An 8,004-nucleotide genomic window follows, 5' to 3' on the forward strand; every position below is an offset into this window, starting at 1 on the left:
TCGGTTCAGGTGGGTGAGAGTGGTGTACCTTGGTGCTTCGGAGGTGTCTCTGGTTACGGCGATACACCTGTCCCTCTGGAGTGCGGATGATGTATGATCGTTCGGTGTTAGCAGGCTGCACGACCACTGCTGGCTTCCAGTGCCCCTGTTCCTGGAGTCTGATGGGCTCTCCACTGTGTAGTGGTGGTAGTGTCCGGCTTGACCTGTCGAAGTATCTCTTTTGATGTTGTTGTCTCTTTACTCGCGTCGCATGTGCCTCTTGGTGACTGACGATCTCTGGTTGCAACTGCTGGTCGGTGATTGGCAGGATGGAGCGTAGCCTGCGGCTCATCAGCAACTGTGCTGGTGATTTGAAATTGTCGACTGGTGTGTTTCGATATTCTAAAAGACTGATATATGGGTCTCTTCCATCAGTTTTGGCCTTGTCCATGAGAGCTTTGGCGGTCGGTACTGATTTCTCTGAGAGGCCATTACTCTGTGGGAAAAATGGGCTCGATGTGACGTGCCTGAACTCCCATGACTTTGTGAAGGACTCAAACTCCTTGGACGTATACTGGGGGCCGTTATCTGAGACCAAGGTCTCTGGGATGCCGTGTCTGGCGAAACTTGCCTTGAGCTTGTGAATGACTGCGGTTGACGTGGTGCTGGTGAGTTTGTCTAGTTCAAAGAAACGACTGTAATAGTCGACAGTTACGTGTAATCTTCATGTGGTTGTTCCACATGAAGAGATCCGTTCCAACTACTTGCCAGGGCCAGTCCGGGATCCGGTGTGGTATCATGGGTTCCTTGGCATTTGCTGGGCGTCGTTCTTGGCAGACAGAGCATTGCTCCACAATGACCTCTATGTCTTTGCTCATCCCTGGCCAGAACATGATGTCCCTGGCTCTATGTTTGCATTTCTCCATTCCCATATGTCCAGCATGGATTTTTGACAGCATCTCCTCTCTGAGGCTGGCTGGAATGACGATCTTCTCTCCCTTGAAAATAATTCCATTCGTTTTTGACAGCTCGTCCCGGTGGTTCCAGAACGCAGACACACTCTGGGGACATTGTTTTCTTTTCACCGGCCATCCGTCCAGTATCACCTGGCTCAGCTGCCTGAACTGTGTGTCATTCTCTGTAGCTGCTGCAATCTCTTTCAGTTTAGGGTCACTCACCGGCAAGCTGTGGTACACGATGTGCACCTGCTAGTCCATTCCTTCACTAAGGTTGTCGTTGCCGTGGGAGATTAGGGATTTTCTGGAGAGTGTGTCAGCGACCGGGATGTCCTTCCCAGGACGGTGTTCGATTGTGAAGCTATACTTTTGGAGCTGGAGTATCATACGTTGTAGCCTCGGAGGGGCTGCAGCAAGGGGTTTCTTCAAAATCGACTCGAGTGGCTTGTGATCCGATTCCACCAGGACGTGGCGTCCGTAGGCGTATTGGTGGAAACGTTTGAAGCCGAAGAGTATTGCGTACATTTCTTTCTTTTTTTGCGCATAGTTGATCTCACTGTCTGTAAGGGATTTGGACGCATAGCTGATGGGTCTGCCCTCTTGGAGCAGCACGGCTCCGAGCCCGTACTTCGAAGCATCCACCTGTAGACTGAGAGGTTTCTCCGGATCGAAATAGGCCAAGACTGGGCCCGGTTCTATGGTGAGCACGTCTTTCATCTTCTGGAACGCTGCGTCCTGTTGTTTGTCCCACAGGAACTCGCTGGATTGCTTCAGCAGCTGTCGCATGGGCGCGTTCACCTCGGAGAGGCAGGGGGAAAACTTGGCCAGGTAGTTGGCCATGCCTAGCACAGTCTCTAGCTATGCCCGGTTCTTTGGCGGCTCCATGTTCTTGATGGCGGATACTTTGTCTGGATCTGGCTTGAGACCGTCTGCTGAGAGCCGATGCCCGAAGTAACTTACTTCAGTGGCTCCGACGTTGCTCTTTTCCGGGTTGAGCCGGACTCCTCTCTCCCGTGACCTCTGCAGCATAGTACGGAGCCTTCTGTCATGCTCCTCCCTGGTCGCTCCGTAAATGAGGATGTCGTCAACGATTGCGAGTACGCCGTCAAGGCCCTCATAGGTTTCGTCTATTTTCCGCTGAAATTCGTCCTGTGCTGAGATGAGTCAGAATGGTAACCGCAGGAATCGGTAACGCCCGAACGGCGTGCAGAACGTTGTGAGTTTGGACGATTCCTCTGACAGTTTGATGGCCCAATATCCTGAGCGGGCGTCCATTACGCTGAAGTTTCACGCGCCGGCTAGCTCAGACGTGATGTCCTCCAGTGTTGGTAGTGGGTAGTGCGGGCGCATAATGGCCTTGTTCAAGTCTCTAGGGTCCAGGCATACTCTGAGCTTGCCTGTCCGTGGTTTTTCGACGACCACTAGCCGATTTACCCACTCTGTTGGTTCAGTTATCTTGGCGATGATGTGTGTGTTTTCCATCTCTCGTAGCTCTACCTTTAGTTGACAGCGTAGCTTGTGTGGAAGTTTTCTTGGAGGGGCCGCCACGGGTATTGCGTTCGGGTCCAGGTGGATTTTGCATTCCCCGGGAAATAATCTGATCCCTTTGAACACGTCACTAAACTCCTCCATGACTGTCTTTTTCTCAAGCGGCGGCGGCGCAGTGACTGACAGCACTAACTTGATGAGATCCATGTCCAGGCATGCTTGTAGACCTAGCACAGGGGGCGCTTGCGTTTCTACGATGTAAAAGTCCAACATCATGCAGCATGCTTTATATTTGCAATTTATTGTGCATGTGCCTTTTACTTTTAGCTGTTCTCCCCCGTAGCCTGTCAGTCTGCGTGTGGTGGGTTGAAGCTTAGACTCCTGTTTAAGGCTGTGATACTCTTTCAGAGGAATTATGTTAACCTGGGCCCCAGTATCTATCTTAAACCTCAGCTATGTTCCCTGCTTGCCCATTTCAATACATGCAAAAGCCTGCTCTACTTCTGCAACACGCTCTCTCTGCACTGCATCTACAAAGAATTCGTCTGTGTCTGACTCAGGGCTTTGGCTTACTTCATGCACTGTCTTCCTGGTGTACTGGCTAGATTTACAAACGGCACTAAAATGATTTAGTTTTGAGCATTTAGCACACTGTCTTCCTTTAGCTGGGCAGTCGTCTAAGTTCCTGTGCCATTTATTACCACAGTAGCTACAGTTCCTTGTCCGTTTTGCGCCTCTATCACTTACTCGCATGTTTTCCGTTTTCTCTGCGGCACCGTTTGATGCGCGCCAGTGTACCGCATGTACTAGCTGCTGTTCACGCGGGCTACTGGTGACTCCGCTGAGAGCCTTAGTCTGCGTCTGGGTTAACTCGTGTGATCTAGCTATATCTATGGCTTTGTCTAGCGTTAACTCGGATCCAACGTTTAAGAGCTTTTCTCTCACTTTAGCTGAATGTATCCCAAACACAACGCGGTCTCTGACCATCTCATCCCTGTTCGCATAATCACAATCCTTTGCTAGCAGCTTCAATCCGGTCATGAATTGCTCAAATGATTCACTAGGTCCCTGCACTCTTTCCTGGAACCTATATCTAGCAAATATTGTGTTCTTTTTGGGTGTTACATATGCTTCAAAACGGTCGTAGTACCCTGTCAGTACATTTACTTCCTCCGCAGTCAGGACCCACGTATTAAAAATGTCTCGCCCTTTCTCTCCTACCCACAGGAGTAAATAGCTGCATCTTTCCGCTTCACCATTGCTTTGTAGCGGGCCGGAAAACATCAGTCCAACATGCTGCTTGAACTTTCTCCATTCTCCCAGTAAATCGAGAGAGTCCCAATCCATGCGGGGCGACGGCACTCCTGTCGGTTCCATGTTAGTGTCGGTTCTGCTCCTCTATTCTGACACCATGTAATATTCCCATGTATGGAATAAACTGCAGGACGATTTCTTCAGGCTTTGAGTTGTGTTTTTATTCCAACAGGTCATCTACATCCAACTTCTCTACCGTTAGCTGTGTTGTCTACTGACTTCCTCATTCCAAGCCAGGACCCCTACCGGGCCACCTTGAGTATGTAGTTGCCTAAACAGATGCCTAATTAAAATGCCACTCATCCAACATAGGGTATTCATTGGCTATGAATATTACATTTTGGGCCACATTTAGACAAATGTCTGTGTTTAGAGAAAACAATGCCCAAAACCTTACTTTTTTAGTTGTTTACTCTCTAGACCAAAATCATAACTGCTCTCTTCATCTAAGTCATCCAACACATATCAAGGAACACACATTAAGGTGAGTGGAGTTCATGAAAAGTTTTACTAACCATTAACAATTACCAACTGTTCCCTAACACCAAACAAGTCTTTTTTTCTTTTTATCAAGATAAAGATAGATGCTGTTTTTTTACTGAAGGTAGAGAAAATGGTTAACAGGAGTGTGCCAAAGAAACGGCAAACTAAATAAATACATACAGTGGGGTATGGGGACCCCTAGAGGTAGTTGTAGGGTGTCCCCCAGTAAATGACAGATAGTTAATAATAATGGACCTGTTGTATATTTGATGGTCGTGTGATGGGAGATGAGCCAAGGAGACGCCAACGAGGAATCGTCGAGCAAAAAGCTTTATTTGTTTCAGCGAGCCTCCGACTGGAGCTGCAGCTCCAGGAGAAAGAGTGTCGTCCCGGTCAACTGTCCTTAAATACATTTTAACCAAAAAACCCACTCTTCTTAACTCTAGCCTTGGAGCCGGCCTGTCTGGACAAAAGCCCAGCTTGTTGTTTGGCCAGTTAACCTATTTCCTGTGATCGGTTTGAGTCAGACGACCTCCAACCGTTATCCTCTACCCCTATCTGTGGGGGCTTCCTACCAGATGTTGCTAATGTCTTTACTCTTCCTCCTAAACTCCAAATCTACATTCCAGTAGGATCACCATTTCCTGGGGGAAAAAGTCACCACTCTCTGGAGCGCTTGTGATGGACATCTGCACTTTTGACCTTAGTAGAATAATCCTCTAAAGCAGGGGTGTCCAAACTTTTTCCACTGAGGGCCGCACACTGAAAAATCAAAGCAAGCGGGGGCTATTTTGATATTTTTTTATTTTAAAAACCAATACAATATATGTATAAAAATATACATTAAGGCCTCCACTCAGGCTTGATCCCAAAGGGTTTTGGTCCAAAAAATATTTAAAATGTGTCATTATTCAGTATTATTATCTCTAGATCAACATTAGGTCTATCTGTCAATATAACGTTTTTAAAGATTTAAGTCGTATGCTCTTTTTGTCAAAGAAAACCCTGTTTTTTTATGGAAAAAACACAAAATATGCAATATTTTCACCCAATAAAATTTTTAAGAAGAATATTTCAGATTATATAATAATTGGAGCCTTAAAAAGTTCAATAACTCATAACACCATTGATTTTAATTCATTATTATTTTTTGAGCAATGACACTTAAAAACAAATCACACAAAAATTATTGGGGAACCAAAAGGGTCCTACTCATTAAAGTGTTAAAAAATAAATTATACATTTTTTTTACTGTTTACTTTTAACACAATAATCTCGAGATCAACTTCAGATCTATCCGTCAATTATACGTTGTATTGTTGTTTATGTTTTTTGTTTGTTTGATTTAGGCCCTTCTTTAAAAAAAATTTAAAAAAATTTAATTTTTTATATGGCAAACACAAAATATGCAACATTTTCCCAAAAAAATATCTCAAAGTGCAATATTTAATGTGACATAATTGGAGCCTTGGATAGGTCAATAATTCATAATAACATTGATTTTGATTCATTATTATTTTTTAAAGAAAGAAACAGCCTGCATGGCAGCTTTGTGTTATTAGAGTAAACATTGCAACATTTTCTTGTTACATTTCACCAGTTTGGTCTTTCACACCACTTTTTATGTTTTTAATTTTTTTAATCATATTTTAAAATGGGCCGTGGGGCCATTAAAAAATGACATGCAGGCCGCAATTGGCCCCCGGGCCGCACTTTGGACATCCCTGCTCTAAAGGATTCTATGACCAAATCCAAACATATGCTAGTTAACAATCATATAATAAAATGTTACATGGTATAATTCACCTCAGACCCTTATTGGGTCCATTTGTACACTCTCAGTTACATTAAACATTGATATTTTACATGTGGGCCCATAGATATAAATGCTGTTAAATGTAGCAGCTTGCTACAATTATCCGGGGATAGCTTAAAAGTTAAAGTACCAATGATTGTCACACACACACTAGGTGTGGTGAAATGTGTCCTCTGCATTTAACCCATCCCCTAGTTCACCCCCTGGGAGGTGAAGGGAGCAGTGGGCAGCAGCGGTGGCCACGCCCGGGAATCATTTTGGTGATTTGGTGACTTCCCCTGTAGCTTACCTACATTTCATTGAGAGTAATTTGTAGCTTAGCTTACTACAATTTCCAAGTTGCTCGCACATCACTGTAATGACCTTACCATGTCGCTTACAAACGATCCAGATTGGAATGTTTGCGTTTGAGCGAGCGAAATTAAATTTCAACTTTTCACTCGATCGTCTATTTCTGGTCCTCAAATGTATAATACTTTATCCTCAGAGCAGCCGGCGTCTCCAAGATGTCGTCAAAGATCGCAATTTTGTCCTAAATCGCAAAAGTCTGAGTGTCCACAGTTCTGCCCGCATCCTCCAATTATTAGTGGCAGCTTTGAGGTACCTTGAATGGCTGCCAGCATCTTCTAATATGTCGCTTACTCCAATCAGCAGATGTTATGTTATCATGATTCCGAAGAGGTAGTTATCTTCAACGTCCTTGATTGAAAGGGTCACCAGGCACATCACTCCACTTCTTCCAAGAGCCTGTCGTGTTCCGTCAAGACAGGCAAGTTCCCCCAAACCCGAGATCTTGTCAATTTCGTTGAGAGGCCAGTTGATCAATTTCGGTATTTAGATTTTAGAGAGCAGCGCACATAGAGGCACAAGAGAGTTAAGACAAGACTAAACAAAGAAGCGAGATAAAGGAGAGGGGAAAGTCTCCGCCTTCGATGAGTGCCAATTTAGTCAAGAACAATTTTGGAAAGGAGAGCATGCCTCTCAGGCATAAAAAGGCCACGTCTCAGGACCGTGGACACCCTGTGTCTAACGCCCACAAAAGTTCACCAGCCTTAGTAGCTCGCCTAGAGAGAAACCTAAATATCATTGCTGAATATTACATCTAATTATTAGGTGTCTTTACATGTCTTTTCTTGTACTTTAGTCAAGTCAGTTACAAAAGGTAAACATAGTAGGCTATAGGCTACTAGGAGCTTGCAGCTACACAACAGCTAAGCACACAAGCTAGACATATGTACAAAAAAATAAAATAATATATATATATATATATTAATATATATATACATATATATATATATATGTATATATATATATATATGTATATATATGTATATATATATATGTATATATATATATATATATATATATATATATATATTGCAATCTAAACATGTGTCAACATAAACAAGAATCCAATAATTATTGTTGCATATTACACATACAAAGTCTCCAAGGCAGAAGCGTATGAGAAAGTATCCAGTAACAAATGTGTCCGCATCATTCAACTTACTGTGTCATGGGCTTAGCTTAAAAAATCCTTGTGGCCACTAGGTGTCAACTAAAAGACAGCATGAGTCAATTACAGACAGTTAATAATGAATAGGTTAATGTTTTTCATACTTACCATTGTTTTCTCTTTGAGTGATTTCACTTCATCAAACCATTTCTAACATTTAACACTACAAAATAGTAAAAGTATGGAGAGTACCTGCTGATATCGTATCAGGTCAATGTCGGTAAGAAATAGAAAATGTTGTATTAAGACAACCCTATTAAATATGTTAAGCTAGTGCTTAATGTTTCTCTCTCAAAGTGATGCAATTTACAGGGACTCAATAACCAAAAAGTATAATAAATACATTTCTGTCCTGGGAGAAAAAAAAAATCGATTCAAAATCCAATTTTAGAAATACGTTTTTTTTAGGCCTTCTCCACGCTGTCTCGCTGTGTGCATACGTATGTCATATG

The sequence above is a fragment of the Entelurus aequoreus genome, linkage group LG05 (assembly GCF_033978785.1).
Source record: "Entelurus aequoreus isolate RoL-2023_Sb linkage group LG05, RoL_Eaeq_v1.1, whole genome shotgun sequence".
NCBI classification, from domain to species: Eukaryota; Metazoa; Chordata; class Actinopteri; order Syngnathiformes; family Syngnathidae; genus Entelurus; species Entelurus aequoreus.